This window comes from Lissotriton helveticus, chromosome 8, assembly GCF_964261635.1.
Source record: "Lissotriton helveticus chromosome 8, aLisHel1.1, whole genome shotgun sequence".
Lineage (NCBI taxonomy): Eukaryota > Metazoa > Chordata > Amphibia > Caudata > Salamandridae > Lissotriton > Lissotriton helveticus.
In genome coordinates this window covers 819,792,266-819,811,567 of record NC_136069.1, presented here as the reverse complement: position 1 = coordinate 819,811,567, position 19,302 = coordinate 819,792,266, and the positions used below count along the sequence as shown (strand labels likewise).

The 19,302-nt window shown below is 39.8% G+C and overlaps 15 non-coding genes across 15 annotated transcripts; all 15 read right to left on the bottom strand.

The window, feature by feature from the left end:
* Positions 1 to 171: 171 nt before the first annotated feature.
* On the bottom strand, positions 172 to 243 carry TRNAP-AGG (transfer RNA proline (anticodon AGG)). Its single transcript has one exon. It is a non-coding gene; the product is annotated as a tRNA-Pro (tRNA).
* A 2,431-nt stretch (positions 244 to 2,674) lies between these two features.
* Positions 2,675 to 2,747, bottom strand: TRNAV-CAC (transfer RNA valine (anticodon CAC)). Its single transcript has one exon. It is a non-coding gene; the product is annotated as a tRNA-Val (tRNA).
* Positions 2,748 to 3,035: 288 nt separating this feature from the next.
* Positions 3,036 to 3,107, bottom strand: TRNAP-AGG (transfer RNA proline (anticodon AGG)). Its single transcript has one exon. It is a non-coding gene; the product is annotated as a tRNA-Pro (tRNA).
* Positions 3,108 to 5,445: 2,338 nt separating this feature from the next.
* On the bottom strand, positions 5,446 to 5,518 carry TRNAV-CAC (transfer RNA valine (anticodon CAC)). Its single transcript has one exon. It is a non-coding gene; the product is annotated as a tRNA-Val (tRNA).
* Positions 5,519 to 5,806: 288 nt separating this feature from the next.
* On the bottom strand, positions 5,807 to 5,878 carry TRNAP-AGG (transfer RNA proline (anticodon AGG)). The gene has a single exon. It is a non-coding gene; the product is annotated as a tRNA-Pro (tRNA).
* A 2,129-nt stretch (positions 5,879 to 8,007) lies between these two features.
* TRNAV-CAC (transfer RNA valine (anticodon CAC)) lies at positions 8,008 to 8,080 on the bottom strand. Its single transcript has one exon. It is a non-coding gene; the product is annotated as a tRNA-Val (tRNA).
* A 288-nt stretch (positions 8,081 to 8,368) lies between these two features.
* On the bottom strand, positions 8,369 to 8,440 carry TRNAP-AGG (transfer RNA proline (anticodon AGG)). The gene has a single exon. It is a non-coding gene; the product is annotated as a tRNA-Pro (tRNA).
* A 2,370-nt stretch (positions 8,441 to 10,810) lies between these two features.
* On the bottom strand, positions 10,811 to 10,883 carry TRNAV-CAC (transfer RNA valine (anticodon CAC)). The gene has a single exon. It is a non-coding gene; the product is annotated as a tRNA-Val (tRNA).
* Positions 10,884 to 11,171: 288 nt separating this feature from the next.
* TRNAP-AGG (transfer RNA proline (anticodon AGG)) lies at positions 11,172 to 11,243 on the bottom strand. The gene has a single exon. It is a non-coding gene; the product is annotated as a tRNA-Pro (tRNA).
* A 2,133-nt stretch (positions 11,244 to 13,376) lies between these two features.
* On the bottom strand, positions 13,377 to 13,449 carry TRNAV-CAC (transfer RNA valine (anticodon CAC)). The gene has a single exon. It is a non-coding gene; the product is annotated as a tRNA-Val (tRNA).
* A 288-nt stretch (positions 13,450 to 13,737) lies between these two features.
* Positions 13,738 to 13,809, bottom strand: TRNAP-UGG (transfer RNA proline (anticodon UGG)). Its single transcript has one exon. It is a non-coding gene; the product is annotated as a tRNA-Pro (tRNA).
* Positions 13,810 to 15,938: 2,129 nt separating this feature from the next.
* Positions 15,939 to 16,011, bottom strand: TRNAV-CAC (transfer RNA valine (anticodon CAC)). The gene has a single exon. It is a non-coding gene; the product is annotated as a tRNA-Val (tRNA).
* Positions 16,012 to 16,299: 288 nt separating this feature from the next.
* On the bottom strand, positions 16,300 to 16,371 carry TRNAP-AGG (transfer RNA proline (anticodon AGG)). Its single transcript has one exon. It is a non-coding gene; the product is annotated as a tRNA-Pro (tRNA).
* Positions 16,372 to 18,785: 2,414 nt separating this feature from the next.
* TRNAV-CAC (transfer RNA valine (anticodon CAC)) lies at positions 18,786 to 18,858 on the bottom strand. Its single transcript has one exon. It is a non-coding gene; the product is annotated as a tRNA-Val (tRNA).
* A 288-nt stretch (positions 18,859 to 19,146) lies between these two features.
* Positions 19,147 to 19,218, bottom strand: TRNAP-AGG (transfer RNA proline (anticodon AGG)). The gene has a single exon. It is a non-coding gene; the product is annotated as a tRNA-Pro (tRNA).
* Positions 19,219 to 19,302: the final 84 nt, after the last annotated feature.

Genomic DNA, 19,302 nt, shown 5'->3' with positions numbered 1-19,302 from the left:
TATGCCTTGCAAGTTCAGCATTTTTGCAAAATGCTTAAAGAGAAATGTTTCCTATTTGCTCAGGCAGGGCAAGATTAAAAGCATGAGACTCTAGCAAATATGCATCCACTACTGCAAAGAGAAAATTGATATTGGCTTTGAAATGCATACTTCAAAAGAGCACCAATGAAAGGGCTCGTCCGGGATTTGAACCTGGGACCTCTCGCACCCTAAGCGAGAATCATACCCCTAGACCAACGAGCCGTTGAAAGACCCTCACCTCTGAAAAGGTAACACCAGCTCTAAGCCCGCAATGAAGATCATGCTGGGGTCTTTTTCATGCTTGGTCTGTGAATTCACAGGAAATTCAGTGTCAACTTACCCTTTCTCAAACGATAGCACTATCATTTGTAAGTGTCCCCTTTTATTTTGTCTCAGCATTGGACACGTCTTACAGGAAGTCAGCAGTTATTTATATATTTCTGCATTGGCTAGAGCCTAAAGAGAAAGAATAAAAAGCTGTTCATAACAACATAAGAAACACATTTTGCCTTTTCTCTCCAATACTGATTCCCTTTGTGCAAATCGGAATGCCAAGGTGAATAGCTGGGCCACAGATTCTGGCTAATTATCTATCTCTTGAATGCAAGAAGCAATAAAAACTGCCTAATGCAGGACTAAAGCATTCCTTGCATAGCCTCTAACATCATAACATAACTGAGCTGCTGGTAACAAGCTAAGCAATGCCTTCCCAAAATGAGAAGTACATGTGCTTATGTGCTTATCCGCTCAATCAGCGCTCGATCAGGCTCGATCAGGCGAGATATAGGAAAGGTGGAAAGGGTCCAAATGGCTGTCCCTTCCTTTTTAGGGTGGGTCCTGCTGACTATCATAGGATTCCTCTTAAGAGTGGCCAGGGTCAGAGGAAAAACTTTCAATGCTTCTTAGTGTTCTCTCCAGAAGCAGGCATTTTCTGTGCCTTTAATTTCAGGCTTTTCCCAGCAGTCTCTGTTCTGCCTATGTAAATTAACAAAAGCAGTGCTTATTCCTCACTTGCTCTAATGTCCTTCCTGTCCACAAAGCTCTGCCTAAGTATGCTTTTTTTCTTTTTCAGGGAAATTCTAAATGGTTTCTCTGTCCACTCTGTGGCAGTAGAATGCTGATTATGATGCCATGTTTTGTGGAATCACCAAGGTACAACTACAGAGGAATATATGAGTCTGAAGGACATGGAACTCTTAGCTAACACATCACAATATGTGATGCTTGCCAACCAAGCACTACATTCTGGTGCGCTGATGATCAGAACATTCTGCTCCTAAAGGAAAGAAAATACCGCTTGATTGAAAATAAAGTCTCTTTATATTAACGCTCTCTCTCTCCCTATATCTATCTATCTATCTATCTATCTATCTATCTATCTATCTATCTATCTATCTATCTATCTATCTATCTATCTATCTATCTATCTATCTATCTATCTATCTATCTATCTATCTATCTATCTGTCTGTCTGTCTGTCTGTCTGTCTGTCTGTCTGTCTGTCTGTCTGTCTGTCCGTCTATCCATTCATCCATCCATCCATCCATCCATCCATCCATCCATCCATCCATCCATCCATCCATCCATCCATCCATCCATCCATCCATCCATCCATCCATCCATCCATCTATCTATCTATCTATCTATCTATCTATCTATCTATCTATCTATCTATCTATCTATCTATCTATCTATCTATCTATCTATCTATCTATCTATCTATCTATCTATCTATCTATCTATCTATCTATCTATCTATCTATCTATCTATCTATCTATCTTTATATATGGATACATGCATACACCTACTCATAGATATGCCATGCATTTCTTTGGATTTGTTTCAACCTCTTGCCATTTATATGAGAATCCCTACTTTTCAAGTGACTGCAAATGAAGTCATCTCTGGCACGTTTTGGCTGATGCAAGATAACCAAAACACAAGACAACTTTTAATAAAAATCATTGGTTTCTTTGTTAACGTGCACTGTCAAACATGGGACTTTCACACGTCAGGTAAATATGATAACCAATACACAACAGAAGCAGATGCAGATTGCTTATCAATGTCGTGATAGAACAGTTGTGATTTGAGTAGTAGAAGCGCCCCTGAATTGATACTTAATATATACAGCCTGTAAGATAGTCAAAAATGCATGCTAGGAGAGGAGATGCAAATATAAATGTATTAGAAAAATACATAAAGAGGAGTGATATGCTTTTATTCATGCAAGGCTAGAAAAAATCCCCATACTGTCGAAAGCATTCATACACCACCAAATGGAAATAAACAATTCTGACATTAAACGAAAAGGTGACGATGCATTTGTATCATCACCTTGAGAAGGATCATCTAGGAATTGAGCCCAAGCCTCAGCACTTAAAACCAGAAACACTCCACTAAAATAGGAGGCCTGTTGGTGCCAACAATTGTCAAAGTTAATGCTTGTTCTGGTTGAGCATTGAACCGAATGCAGGGCTCTTTTGAAAGTGAGGTCTGTGAATCAACAGATACATCCACATGCCAATTATGTTATTGTTTTTAAGAGAATTCACTTTCTTGGAACGAGACTGCATGAACCCATCTTCAGGGCCTGGACAATTTCATGCAAAACGGCAACTCTTAACATTGCAGCAAAGACAATATAACTAGTGTTTCTGCCCGGTTTCGAACCGGGGACCTTTCGCGTGTGAGGCGAACGTGATAACCACTACACTACAGAAACAGATACCTACAGGTGATTCTTCTGTGATGAAACTGCTCAAAACAGACTATTCCAAGGGCATCTGGTTTTAGATTTCTTTCATGCAACCTGCCCGACAGCCCTATCTGAACGCTTGTATATGCCTTGCAAGTTCAGCATTTTTGCAAAATGCTTAAAGAGAAATGTTTCCTATTTGCTCAGGCAGGGCAAGATTAAAAGCATGAGACTCTAGCAAATATGCATCCACTACTGCAAAGAGAAAATTGATATTGGCTTTGAAATGCATACTTCAAAAGAGCACCAATGAAAGGGCTCGTCCGGGATTTGAACCCGGGACCTCTCGCACCCTAAGCGAGAATCATACCCCTAGACCAACGAGCCGTTGAAAGACCCTCACCTCTGAAAAGGTAACACCAGCTCTAAGCCCGCAATGAAGATCATGCTGGGGTCTTTTTCATGCTTGGTCTGTGAATTCACAGGAAATTCAGTGTCAACTTACCCTTTCTCAAACGATAGCACTATCATTTGTAAGTGTCCCCTTTTATTTTGTCTCAGCATTGGACACGTCTTACAGGAAGTCAGCCGTTATTTATATATTTCTGCATTGGCTAGAGCCTAAAGAGAAAGAATAAAAAGCTGTTCATAACAACATAAGAAACACATTTTGCCTTTTCTCTCCAATACTGATTCCCTTTGTGCAAATCGGAATGCCAAGGTGAATAGCTGGGCCACAGATTCTGGCTAATTATCTATCTCTTGAATGCAAGAAGCAATAAAAACTGCCTAATGCAGGACTAAAGCATTCCTTGCATAGCCTCTAACATCATAACATAACTGAGCTGCTGGTAACAAGCTAAGCAATGCCTTCCCAAAATGAGAAGTACATGTGCTTATGTGCTTATCCGCTCAATCAGCGCTCAATGAGGCTCGATCAGGCGAGATATAGGAAAGGTGGAAAGGGTCCAAATGGCTGTCCCTTCCTTTTTAGGGTGGGTCCTGCTGACTATCATAGGATTCCTCTTAAGAGTGGCCAGGGTCAGAGGAAAAACTTTCAATGCTTCTTAGTGTTCTCTCCAGAAGCAGGCATTTTCTGTGCCTTTAATTTCAGGCTTTTCCCAGCAGTCTCTGTTCTGCCTATGTAAATTAACAAAAGCAGTGCTTATTCCTCACTTGCTCTAATGTCCTTCCTGTCCACAAAGCTCTGCCTAAGTATGCTTTTTTTCTTTTTCAGGGAAATTCTAAATGGTTTCTCTGTCCACTCTGTGGCAGTAGAATGCTGATTATGATGCCATGTTTTGTGGAATCACCAAGGTACAACTACAGAGGAATATATGAGTCTGAAGGACATGGAACTCTTAGCTAACACATCACAATATATGATGCTTGCCAACCAAGCACTACATTCTGGTGCGCTGATGATCAGAACATTCTGCTCCTAAAGGAAAGAAAATACCGCTTGATTGAAAATAACGTCTCTGTTTATATTAACGCTCTCTCTCTCCCTATATCTATCTATCTATCTATCTATCTATCTATCTATCTATCTATCTATCTATCTATCTATCTATCTATCTATCTATCTATCTATCTATCTATCTATCTATCTGTCTGTCTGTCTGTCTGTCTGTCTGTCTGTCTGTCTGTCTGTCTGTCTATCTGTCTATCCATTCATCCATCCATCCATCCATCCATCCATACATCCATCCATCCATCCATCCATCCATCCACCCATCTATCTATCTATCTATCTATCTATCTATCTATCTATCTATCTATCTATCTATCTATCTATCTATCTATCTATCTATCTATCTATCTATCTATCTATCTATCTATCTATCTATCTTTATATATGGATACATGCATACACCTACACATAGATATGCCATGCATTTCTTTGGATTTGTTTCAACCTCTTGCCATTTATTTGAGAATCCCTACTTTTCAAGTGACTGCAAATGAAGTAATCTCTGGCACGGTTTGGCTGATGCAAGGTAACCAAAACACAAGACAACTTTTAATAAAAATCATTGGTTTCTTTGTTAACGTGCACTGTCCAACATGGGACTTTCACACGTCAGGTAAATATGATAACCAATACACAACAGAAGCAGATGCAGATTGCTTATCAATATCGTGATAGAACAGTTGTGATTTGAGTAGAAGAAGCGCCCCTGAATTGATACTTATTATATACAGCCTGTAAGATAGTCAAAAATGCATGCTAGGAGAGGAGATGCAAATATAAATGTATTAGAAAAATACATAAAGAGGAGTGATATGCTTTTATTCATGCAAGGCTAGAAAAAATCCCCATACTGTCGAAAGCATTCATACACCACCAAATGGAAATAAACAATTCTGACATTAAACGAAAAGGTGACGATGCATTTGTATCATCACCTTGAGAAGGATCATCTAGGAATTGAGCCCAAGCCTCAGCACTTAAAAACCAGAAACACTCCACTAAAATAAGAGGCCTGTTGGTGCCAACAATTCTCAAAGTTAATGCTTGTTCTGGTTGAGCATTGAACCGAATGCAGGGCTCTTTTGAAAGTGAGGTCTGTGAATCAACAGATACATCCACATGCCAATTATGTTATTGTTTGTAAGAGAATTCACTTTCTTGGAACGAGACTGCATGAACCCATCTTCAGGGCCTGGACAATATCATGCAAAACGGCAACTCTCAACATTGCAGCCAAGACAATATAACTAGTGTTTCTGCCTGGTTTCGAACCGGGGACCTTTCGCGTGTGAGGCGAACTTGAAAACCACTACACTACAGAAACAGATACCTACAGGTGATTCTTCTGTGATGAAACTGCTCAAAACAGGCTATTCCAAGGGCATCTGGTTTTAGATTTCTTTCATGCAACCTGCCCGACAGCCCTATCTGAACGCTTGTATATGCCTTGCAAGTTCAGCATTTTTGCAAAATGCTTAAAGAGAAATGTTTCCTATTTGCTCAGGCAGGGCAAGGTTAAAAGCATGAGACTCTATCAAATATGCATCCACTACTGCAAAGAGAAAATTGATATTGGCTTTGAAATGCATACTTCAAAAGAGCACCAATGAAAGGGCTCGTCTGGGATTTGAACCCGGGACCTCTCGCACCCTAAGCGAGAATCATTCCCCTAGACCAACGAGCCATTGAAAGACCTTCACCTCTGAAAAGGTAATACCAGCTCTAAGCCCGCAATGAAGATCATGCTGGGGTCTTTTTCATGCTTGGTCTGTGAATTCACAGGAAATTCAGTGTCAACTTACCCTTTCTCAAACGATAGCACTATCATTTGTAAGTGTCCCCTTTTATTTTGTCTCAGCATTGGACACGTCTTACAGGAAGTCAGCAGTTATTTATATATTTCTGCATTGGCTAGAGCCTAATGAGAAAGAATAAAAAGCTGTTCATAACAACATAAGAAACACATTTTGCCTTTTCTCTCCAATACTGATTCCCTTTGTGCAAATCGGAATGCCAAGGTGAATAGCTGGGCCACAGATTCTGGCTAATTATCTATCTCTTGAATGCAAGAAGCAATAAAAACTGCCTAATGCAGGACTAAAGCATTCCTTGCATAGCCTCTAACATCATAACATAACTGAGCTGCTGGTAACAAGCTAAGCAATACCTTCCCAAAATGAGAAGTACATGTGCTTATGTGCTTATCCGCTCATTCAGCGCTCAATCAGGCTCGATCAGGCGAGATATAGGAAAGGTGGAAAGGGTCCAAATGGCTGTCCCTTCCTTTTTAGGGTGGGTCCTGCTGACTATCATAGGATTCCTCTTAAGAGTGGCCAGGGTCAGAGGAAAAACTTTCAATGCTTCTTAGTGTTCTCTCCAGAAGCAGGCATTTTCTGTGCCTTTAATTTCAGGCTTTTCCCAGCAGTCTCTGTTCTGCCTATGTAAATTAACAAAAGCAGTGCTTATTCCTCACTTGCTCTAATGTCCTTCCTGTCCACAAAGCTCTGCCTAAGTATGCTTTTTTTCTTTTTCAGGGAAATTCTAAATGGTTTCTCTGTCCACTCTGTGGCAGTAGAATGCTGATTATGATGCCATGTTTTGTGGAATCACCAAGGTACAACTACAGAGAAATATATGAGTCTGAAGGACATGGAACTCTTAGCTAACACATCACAATATGTGATGCTTGCCAACCAAGCACTACATTCTGGTGCGCTGATGATCAGAACATTCTGCTCCTAAAGGAAAGAAAATACCGCTTGATTGAAAATAAAGTCTCTGTTTATATTAACGCTCTCTCTCTCCCTATATCTATCTATCTATCTATCTATCTATCTATCTATCTATCTATCTATCTATCTATCTATCTATCTATCTATCTATCTATCTATCTATCTATCTATCTATCTATCTATCTATCTATCTATCTATCTATCTATCTTTATATATGGTTACATGCATACACCTACTCATAGATATGCCATGCATTTCTTTGGATTTGTTTCAACCTCTTGCCATTTATTTGAGAATCCCTACTTTTCAAGTGACTGCAAATGAAGTCATCTCTGGCACGTTTTGGCTGATGCAAGGTAACCAAAACACAAGACAACTTTTAATAAAAATCATTGGTTTCTTTGTTAACGTGCACTGTCAAACATGGGACTTTCACACGTCAGGTAAATATGATAACCAATACACAACAGAAGCAGATGCAGATTGCTTATCATTGTCATGATAGAACAGTTGTGATTTGAGTAGTAGATGCGCCCCTGAATTGATACTTATTATATACAGCCTGTAAGATAGTCAAAAATGCATGCTAGGAGAGGAGATGCAAATATAAATGTATTAGAAAAATACATAAAGAGGAGTGATATGCTTTTATTCATGCAAGGCTAGAAAAAATCCCCATACTGTCGAAAGCATTCATACACCACCAAATGGAAATAAACAATTCTGACATTAAACGAAAAGGTGACGATGCATTTGTATCATCACCTTGAGAAGGATCATCTAGGAATTGAGCCCAAGCCTCAGCACTTAAAACCAGAAACACTCCACTAAAATAGGAGGCCTGTTGGTGCCAACAATTCTCAAAGTTAATGCTTGTTCTGGTTGAGCATTGAACCGAATGCAGGGCTCTTTTGAAAGTGAGGTCTGTGAATCAACAGATACATCCACATGCCAATTATGTTATTGTTTTTAAGAGAATTCACTTTCTTGGAACGAGACTGCATGAACCCATCTTCAGGGCCTGGACAATTTCATGCAAAACGGCAACTCTCAACATTGCAGCCAAGACAATATAACTAGTGTTTCTGCCCGGTTTCGAACCGGGGACCTTTCGCGTGTGAGGCGAACGTGATAACCACTACACTACAGAAACAGCTACCTACAGGTGATTCTTCTGTGATGAAACTGCTCAAAACAGACTATTCCAAAGGCATCTGGTTTTAGATTTCTTTCATGCAACCTGCCCGACAGCCCTATCTGAACGCTTGTATATGCCTTGCAAGTTCAGCATTTTTGCAAAATGCTTAAAGAGAAATGTTTCCTATTTGCTCAGGCAGGGCAAGATTAAAAGCATGAGACTCTAGCAAATATGCATCCACTACTGCAAAGAGAAAATTGATATTGGCTTTGAAATGCATACTTCAAAAGAGCACCAATGAAAGGGCTCGTCCGGGATTTGAACCCGGGACCTCTCGCACCCTAAGCGAGAATCATACCCCTAGACCAACGAGCCGTTGAAAGACCCTCACCTCTGAAAAGGTAACACCAGCTCTAAGCCCGCAATGAAGATCATGCTGGGGTCTTTTTCATGCTTGGTCTGTGAATTCACAGGAAATTCAGTGTCAACTTACCCTTTCTCAAACGATAGCACTATCATTTGTAAGTGTCCCCTTTTATTTTGTCTCAGCATTGGACACGTCTTACAGGAAGTCAGCCGTTATTTATATATTTCTGCATTGGCTAGAGCCTAAAGAGAAAGAATAAAAAGCTGTTCATAACAACATAAGAAACACATTTTGCCTTTTCTCTCCAATACTGATTCCCTTTGTGCAAATCGGAATGCCAAGGTGAATAGCTGGGCCACAGATTCTGGCTAATTATCTATCTCTTGAATGCAAGAAGCAATAAAAACTGCCTAATGCAGGACTAAAGCATTCCTTGCATAGCCTCTAACATCATAACATAACTGAGCTGCTGGTAACAAGCTAAGCAATGCCTTCCCAAAATGAGAAGTACATGTGCTTATGTGCTTATCCGCTCAATCAGCGCTCAATGAGGCTCGATCAGGCGAGATATAGGAAAGGTGGAAAGGGTCCAAATGGCTGTCCCTTCCTTTTTAGGGTGGGTCCTGCTGACTATCATAGGATTCCTCTTAAGAGTGGCCAGGGTCAGAGGAAAAACTTTCAATGCTTCTTAGTGTTCTCTCCAGAAGCAGGCATTTTCTGTGCCTTTAATTTCAGGCTTTTCCCAGCAGTCTCTGTTCTGCCTATGTAAATTAACAAAAGCAGTGCTTATTCCTCACTTGCTCTAATGTCCTTCCTGTCCACAAAGCTCTGCCTAAGTATGCTTTTTTTCTTTTTCAGGGAAATTCTAAATGGTTTCTCTGTCCACTCTGTGGCAGTAGAATGCTGATTATGATGCCATGTTTTGTGGAATCACCAAGGTACAACTACAGAGGAATATATGAGTCTGAAGGACATGGAACTCTTAGCTAACACATCACAATATATGATGCTTGCCAACCAAGCACTACATTCTGGTGCGCTGATGATCAGAACATTCTGCTCCTAAAGGAAAGAAAATACCGCTTGATTGAAAATAACATCTCTGTTTATATTAACGCTCTCTCTCTCCCTATATCTATCTATCTATCTATCTATCTATCTATCTATCTATCTATCTATCTATCTATCTATCTATCTATCTATCTATCTATCTATCTATCTATCTATCTATCTATCTATCTATCTATCTATCTATCTATCTATCTATCTATCTATCTATCTATCTATCTATCTGTCTGTCTGTCTGTCTGTCTGTCTGTCTGTCTGTCTGTCTGTCTGTCTGTCTATCTGTCTATCCATTCATCCATCCATCCATCCATACATCCATACATCCATCCATCCATACATCCATCCATCCACCCATCTATCTATCTATCTATCTATCTATCTATCTATCTATCTATCTATCTATCTATCTATCTATCTATCTATCTATCTATCTATCTTTATATATGGATACATGCATACACCTACACATAGATATGCCATGCATTTCTTTGGATTTGTTTCAACCTCTTGCCATTTATTTGAGAATCCCTACTTTTCAAGTGACTGCAAATGAAGTAATCTCTGGCACGGTTTGGCTGATGCAAGGTAACCAAAACACAAGACAACTTTTAATAAAAATCATTGGTTTCTTTGTTAACGTGCACTGTCCAACATGGGACTTTCACACGTCAGGTAAATATGATAACCAATACACAACAGAAGCAGATGCAGATTGCTTATCAATATCGTGATAGAACAGTTGTGATTTGAGTAGAAGAAGCGCCCCTGAATTGATACTTATTATATACAGCCTGTAAGATAGTCAAAAATGCATGCTAGGAGAGGAGATGCAAATATAAATGTATTAGAAAAATACATAAAGAGGAGTGATATGCTTTTATTCATGCAAGGCTAGAAAAAATCCCCATACTGTCGAAAGCATTCATACACCACCAAATGGAAATAAACAATTCTGACATTAAACGAAAAGGTGACGATGCATTTGTATCATCACCTTGAGAAGGATCATCTAGGAATTGAGCCCAAGCCTCAGCACTTAAAAACCAGAAACACTCCACTAAAATAAGAGGCCTGTTGGTGCCAACAATTCTCAAAGTTAATGCTTGTTCTGGTTGAGCATTGAACCGAATGCAGGGCTCTTTTGAAAGTGAGGTCTGTGAATCAACAGATACATCCACATGCCAATTATGTTATTGTTTGTAAGAGAATTCACTTTCTTGGAACGAGACTGCATGAACCCATCTTCAGGGCCTGGACAATATCATGCAAAACGGCAACTCTCAACATTGCAGCCAAGACAATATAACTAGTGTTTCTGCCTGGTTTCGAACCGGGGACCTTTCGCGTGTGAGGCGAACTTGAAAACCACTACACTACAGAAACAGATACCTACATGTGATTCTTCTGTGATGAAACTGCTCAAAACAGGCTATTCCAAGGGCATCTGATTTTAGATTTCTTTCATGCAACCTGCCCGACAGCCCTATCTGAACGCTTGTATATGCCTTGCAAGTTCAGCATTTTTGCAAAATGCTTAAAGAGAAATGTTTCCTATTTGCTCAGGCAGGGCAAGGTTAAAAGCATGAGACTCTATCAAATATGCATCCACTACTGCAAAGAGAAAATTTATATTGGCTTTGAAATGCATACTTCAAAAGAGCACCAATGAAAGGGCTCGTCTGGGATTTGAACCCGGGACCTCTCGCACCCTAAGCAAGAATCATACCCCTAGACCAACGAGCCATTGAAAGACCCTCACCTCTGAAAAGGTAATACCAGCTCTAAGCCCGCAATGAAGATCATGCTGGGGTCTTTTTCATGCTTGGTCTGTGAATTCACAGGAAATTCAGTGTCAACTTACCCTTTCTCAAACGATAGCACTATCATTTGTAAGTGTCCCCTTTTATTTTGTCACAGCATTGGACACGTCTTACAGGAAGTCAGCAGTTATTTATATATTTCTGCATTGGCTAGAGCCTAAAGAGAAAGAATAAAAAGCTGTTCATAACAACATAAGAAACACATTTTGCCTTTTCTCTCCAATACTGATTCCCTTTGTGCAAATCGGAATGCCAAGGTGAATAGCTGGGCCACAGATTCTGGCTAATTATCTATCTCTTGAATGCAAGAAGCAATAAAAACTGCCTAATGCAGGACTAAAGCATTCCTTGCATAGCCTCTAACATCATAACATAACTGAGCTGCTGGTAACAAGCTAAGCAATGCCTTCCCAAAATGAGAAGTACATGTGCTTATGTGCTTATCAGCTCAATCAGCGCTCGATCAGGCTCGATCAGGCGAGATATAGGAAAGGTGGAAAGGGTCCAAATGGCTGTCCCTTCCTTTTTAGGGTGGGTCCTGCTGACTATCATAGGATTCCTCTTAAGAGTGGCCAGGGTCAGAGGAAAAACTTTCAATGCTTCTTAGTGTTCTCTCCAGAAGCAGGCATTTTCTGTGCCTTTAATTTCAGGCTTTTCCCAGCAGTCTCTGTTCTGCCTATGTAAATTAACAAAAGCAGTGCTTATTCCTCACTTGCTCTAATGTCCTTCCTGTCCACAAAGCTCTGCCTAAGTATGCTTTTTTTCTTTTTCAGGGAAATTCTAAATGGTTTCTCTGTCCACTCTGTGGCAGTAGAATGCTGATTATGATGCCATGTTTTGTGGAATCACCAAGGTACAACTACAGAGGAATATATGAGTCTGAAGGACATGGAACTCTTAGCTAACACATCACAATATGTGATGCTTGCCAACCAAGCACTACATTCTGGTGCGCTGATGATCAGAACATTCTGCTCCTAAAGGAAAGAAAATACCGCTTGATTGAAAATAAAGTCTCTGTTTATATTAACGCTCTCTCTCTCCCTATATCTATCTATCTATCTATCTATCTATCTATCTATCTATCTATCTATCTATCTATCTATCTATCTATCTATCTATCTATCTATCTATCTATCTATCTATCTATCTATCTATCTATCTATCTATCTGTCTATCTATCTTTATATATGGTTACATGCATACACCTACTCATAGATATGCCATGCATTTCTTTGGATTTGTTTCAACCTCTTGCCATTTATTTGAGAATCCCTACTTTTCAAGTGACTGCAAATGAAGTCATCTCTGGCACGTTTTGGCTGATGCAAGGTAACCAAAACACAAGACAACTTTTAATAAAAATCATTGGTTTCTTTGTTAACGTGCACTGTCAAACATGGGACTTTCACACGTCAGGTAAATATGATAACCAATACACAACAGAAGCAGATGCAGATTGCTTATCATTGTCATGATAGAACAGTTGTGATTTGAGTAGTAGATGCGCCCCTGAATTGATACTTATTATATACAGCCTGTAAGATAGTCAAAAATGCATGCTAGGAGAGGAGATGCAAATATAAATGTATTAGAAAAATACATAAAGAGGAGTGATATGCTTTTATTCATGCAAGGCTAGAAAAAATCCCCATACTGTCGAAAGCATTAATACACCACCAAATGGAAATAAACAATTCTGACATTAAACGAAAAGGTGACGATGCATTTGTATCATCACCTTGAGAAGGATCATCTAGGAATTGAGCCCAAGCCTCAGCACTTAAAACCAGAAACACTCCACTAAAATAGGAGGCCTGTTGGTGCCAACAATTCTCAAAGTTAATGCTTGTTCTGGTTGAGCATTGAACCGAATGCAGGGCTCTTTTGAAAGTGAGGTCTGTGAATCAACAGATACATCCACATGCCAATTATGTTATTGTTTTTAAGAGAATTCACTTTCTTGGAACGAGACTGCATGAACCCATCTTCAGGGCCTGGACAATTTCATGCAAAACGGCAACTCTCAACATTGCAGCCAAGACAATATAACTAGTGTTTCTGCCCGGTTTCGAACCGGGGACCTTTCACGTGTGAGGCGAACGTGATAACCACTACACTACAGAAACAGATACCTACAGGTGATTCTTCTGTGATGAAACTGCTCAAAACAGACTATTCCAAAGGCATCTGGTTTTAGATTTCTTTCATGCAACCTGCCCGACAGCCCTATCTGAACGCTTGTATATGCCTTGCAAGTTCAGCATTTTTGCAAAATGCTTAAAGAGAAATGTTTCCTATTTGCTCAGGCAGGGCAAGGTTAAAAGCATGAGACTCTAGCAAATAATCATCCACTACTGCAAAGAGAAAATTGATATTGGCTTTGAAATGCATACTTCAAAAGAGCACCAATGAAAGGGCTCGTCCGGGATTTGAACCCGGGACCTCTCGCACCCAAAGCGAGAATCATACCCCTAGACCAACGAGCCGTTGAAAGACCCTCACCTCTAAAAAGGTAATACAAGCTCTAAGCCCGCAATGAAGATCATGCTGGTGTCTTTTTCATGCTTGGTCTGTGAATTCACAGGAAATTCAGTGTCAACTTACCCTTTCTCAAACGATAGCACTATCATTTGTAAGTGTCCCCTTTTATTTTGTCTCAGCATTGGACACGTCTTACAGGAAGTCAGCAGTTATTTATATATTTCTGCATTGGCTAGAGCCTAATGAGAAAGAATAAAAAGCTGTTCATAACAACATAAGAAACACATTTTGCCTTTTCTCTCCAATACTGATTCCCTTTGTGCAAATCGGAATGCCAAGGTGAATAGCTGGGCCACAGATTCTGGCTAATTATCTATCTCTTGAATGCAAGAAGCAATAAAAACTGCCTAATGCAGGACTAAAGCATTCCTTGCATAGCCTCTAACATCATAACATAACTGAGCTGCTGGTAACAAGCTAAGCAATACCTTCCCAAAATGAGAAGTACATGTGCTTATGTGCTTATCCGCTCATTCAGCGCTCAATCAGGCTCGATCAGGCGAGATATAGGAAAGGTGGAAAGGGTCCAAATGGCTGTCCCTTCCTTTTTAGGGTGGGTCCTGCTGACTATCATAGGATTCCTCTTAAGAGTGGCCAGGGTCAGAGGAAAAACTTTCAATGCTTCTTAGTGTTCTCTCCAGAAGCAGGCATTTTCTGTGCCTTTAATTTCAGGCTTTTCCCAGCAGTCTCTGTTCTGCCTATGTAAATTAACAAAAGCAGTGCTTATTCCTCACTTGCTCTAATGTCCTTCCTGTCCACAAAGCTCTGCCTAAGTATGCTTTTTTTCTTTTTCAGGGAAATTCTAAATGGTTTCTCTGTCCACTCTGTGGCAGTAGAATGCTGATTATGATGCCATGTTTTGTGGAATCACCAAGGTACAACTACAGAGAAATATATGAGTCTGAAGGACATGGAACTCTTAGCTAACACATCACAATATGTGATGCTTGCCAACCAAGCACTACATTCTGGTGCGCTGATGATCAGAACATTCTGCTCCTAAAGGAAAGAAAATACCGCTTGATTGAAAATAAAGTCTCTGTTTATATTAACGCTCTCTCTCTCCCTATATCTATCTATCTATCTATCTATCTATCTATCTATCTATCTATCTATCTATCTATCTATCTATCTATCTATCTATCTATCTATCTATCTATCTATCTATCTATCTATCTATCTATCTATCTATCTATCTATCTTTATATATGGTTACATGCATACACCTACTCATAGATATGCCATGCATTTCTTTGGATTTGTTTCAACCTCTTGCCATTTATTTGAGAATCCCTACTTTTCAAGTGACTGCAAATGAAGTCATCTCTGGCACGTTTTGGCTGATGCAAGGTAACCAAAACACAAGACAACTTTTAATAAAAATCATTGGTTTCTTTGTTAACGTGCACTGTCAAACATGGGACTTTCACACGTCAGGTAAATATGATAACCAATACACAACAGAAGCAGATGCAGATTGCTTATCATTGTCATGATAGAACAGTTGTGATTTGAGTAGTAGATGCGCCCCTGAATTGATACTTATTATATACAGCCTGTAAGATAGTCAAAAATGCATGCTAGGAGAGGAGATGCAAATATAAATGTATTAGAAAAATACATAAAGAGGAGTGATATGCTTTTATTCATGCAAGGCTAGAAAAAATCCCCATACTGTCGAAAGCATTCATACACCACCAAATGGAAATAAACAATTCTGACATTAAACGAAAAGGTGACGATGCATTTGTATCATCACCTTGAGAAGGATCATCTAGGAATTGAGCCCAAGCCTCAGCACTTAAAACCAGAAACACTCCACTAAAATAGGAGGCCTGTTGGTGCCAACAATTCTCAAAGTTAATGCTTGTTCTGGTTGAGCATTGAACCGAATGCAGGGCTCTTTTGAAAGTGAGGTCTGTGAATCAACAGATACATCCACATGCCAATTATGTTATTGTTTTTAAGAGAATTCACTTTCTTGGAACGAGACTGCATGAACCCATCTTCAGGGCCTGGACAATTTCATGCAAAACGGCAACTCTCAACATTGCAGCCAAGACAATATAACTAGTGTTTCTGCCCGGTTTCGAACCGGGGACCTTTCGCGTGTGAGGCGAACGTGATAACCACTACACTACAGAAACAGCTACCTACAGGTGATTCTTCTGTGATGAAACTGCTCAAAACAGACTATTCCAAAGGCATCTGGTTTTAGATTTCTTTCATGCAACCTGCCCGACAGCCCTATCTGAACGCTTGTATATGCCTTGCAAGTTCAGCATTTTTGCAAAATGCTTAAAGAGAAATGTTTCCTATTTGCTCAGGCAGGGCAAGATTAAAAGCATGAGACTCTAGCAAATATGCATCCACTACTGCAAAGAGAAAATTGATATTGGCTTTGAAATGCATACTTCAAAAGAGCACCAATGAAAGGGCTCGTCCGGGATTTGAACCCGGGACCTCTCGCACCCTAAGCGAGAATCATACCCCTAGACCAACGAGCCGTTGAAAGACCCTCACCTCTGAAAAGGTAACACCAGCTCTAAGCCCGCAATGAAGATCATGCTGGGGTCTTTTTCATGCTTGGTCTGTGAATTCACAGGAAATTCAGTGTCAACTTACCCTTTCTCAAACGATAGCACTATCATTTGTAAGTGTCCCCTTTTATTTTGTCTCAGCATTGGACACGTCTTACAGGAAGTCAGCCGTTATTTATATATTTCTGCATTGGCTAGAGCCTAAAGAGAAAGAATAAAAAGCTGTTCATAACAACATAAGAAACACATTTTGCCTTTTCTCTCCAATACTGATTCCCTTTGTGCAAATCGGAATGCCAAGGTGAATAGCTGGGCCACAGATTCTGGCTAATTATCTATCTCTTGAATGCAAGAAGCAATAAAAACTGCCTAATGCAGGACTAAAGCATTCCTTGCATAGCCTCTAACATCATAACATAACTGAGCTGCTGGTAACAAGCTAAGCAATGCCTTCCCAAAATGAGAAGTACATGTGCTTATGTGCTTATCCGCTCAATCAGCGCTCAATGAGGCTCGATCAGGCGAGATATAGGAAAGGTGGAAAGGGTCCAAATGGCTGTCCCTTCCTTTTTAGGGTGGGTCCTGCTGACTATCATAGGATTCCTCTTAAGAGTGGCCAGGGTCAGAGGAAAAACTTTCAATGCTTCTTAGTGTTCTCTCCAGAAGCAGGCATTTTCTGTGCCTTTAATTTCAGGCTTTTCCCAGCAGTCTCTGTTCTGCCTATGTAAATTAACAAAAGCAGTGCTTATTCCTCACTTGCTCTAATGTCCTTCCTGTCCACAAAGCTCTGCCTAAGTATGCTTTTTTTCTTTTTCAGGGAAATTCTAAATGGTTTCTCTGTCCACTCTGTGGCAGTAGAATGCTGATTATGATGCCATGTTTTGTGGAATCACCAAGGTACAACTACAGAGGAATATATGAGTCTGAAGGACATGGAACTCTTAGCTAACACATCACAATATATGATGCTTGCCAACCAAGCACTACATTCTGGTGCGCTGATGATCAGAACATTCTGCTCCTAAAGGAAAGAAAATACCGCTTGATTGAAAATAACATCTCTGTTTATATTAACGCTCTCTCTCTCCCTATATCTATCTATCTATCTATCTATCTATCTATCTATCTATCTATCTATCTATCTATCTATCTATCTATCTATCTATCTATCTATCTATCTATCTATCTATCTATCTATCTATCTATCTATCTATCTATCTATCTATCTATCTATCTATCTATCTATCTATCTATCTATCTATCTATCTATCTATCTATCTATCTATCTATCTATCTATCTGTCTGTCTGTCTGTCTGTCTGTCTGTCTGTCTGTCTGTCTGTCTGTCTGTCTATCTGTCTATCCATTCATCCATCCATCCATCCATACATCCATACATCCATCCATCCATACATCCATCCATCCACCCATCTATCTATCTATCTATCTATCTATCTATCTATCTATCTATCTATCTATCTATCTATCTATCTATCTATCTATCTATCTTTATATATGGATACATGCATACACCTACACATAGATATGCCATGCATTTCTTTGGATTTGTTTCAACCTCTTGCCATTTATTTGAGAATCCCTACTTTTCAAGTGACTGCAAATGAAGTAATCTCTGGCACGGTTTGGCTGATGCAAGGTAACCAAAACACAAGACAACTTTTAATAAAAATCATTGGTTTCTTTGTTAACGTGCACTGTCCAACATGGGACTTTCACACGTCAGGTAAATATGATAACCAATACACAACAGAAGCAGATGCAGATTGCTTATCAATATCGTGATAGAACAGTTGTGATTTGAGTAGAAGAAGCGCCCCTGAATTGATACTTATTATATACAGCCTGTAAGATAGTCAAAAATGCATGCTAGGAGAGGAGATGCAAATATAAATGTATTAGAAAAATACATAAAGAGGAGTGATATGCTTTTATTCATGCAAGGCTAGAAAAAATCCCCATACTGTCGAAAGCATTCATACACCACCAAATGGAAATAAACAATTCTGACATTAAACGAAAAGGTGACGATGCATTTGTATCATCACCTTGAGAAGGATCATCTAGGAATTGAGCCCAAGCCTCAGCACTTAAAAACCAGAAACACTCCACTAAAATAAGAGGCCTGTTGGTGCCAACAATTCTCAAAGTTAATGCTTGTTCTGGTTGAGCATTGAACCGAATGCAGGGCTCTTTTGAAAGTGAGGTCTGTGAATCAACAGATACATCCACATGCCAATTATGTTATTGTTTGTAAGAGAATTCACTTTCTTGGAACGAGACTGCATGAACCCATCTTCAGGGCCTGGACAATATCATGCAAAACGGCAACTCTCAACATTGCAGCCAAGACAATATAACTAGTGTTTCTGCCTGGTTTCGAACCGGGGACCTTTCGCGTGTGAGGCGAACTTGAAAACCACTACACTACAGAAACAGATACCTACATGTGATTCTTCTGTGATGAAACTGCTCAAAACAGGCTATTCCAAGGGCATCTGATTTTAGATTTCTTTCATGCAACCTGCCCGACAGCCCTATCTGAACGCTTGTATATGCCTTGCAAGTTCAGCATTTTTGCAAAATGCTTAAAGAGAAATGTTTCCTATTTGCTCAGGCAGGGCAAGGTTAAAAGCATGAGACTCTATCAAATATGCATCCACTACTGCAAAGAGAAAATTTATATTGGCTTTGAAATGCATACTTCAAAAGAGCACCAATGAAAGGGCTCGTCTGGGATTTGAACCCGGGACCTCTCGCACCCTAAGCGAGAATCATACCCCTAGACCAACGAGCCATTGAAAGACCCTCACCTCTGAAAAGGTAATACCAGCTCTAAGCCCGCAATGAAGATCATGCTGGGGTCTTTTTCATGCTTGGT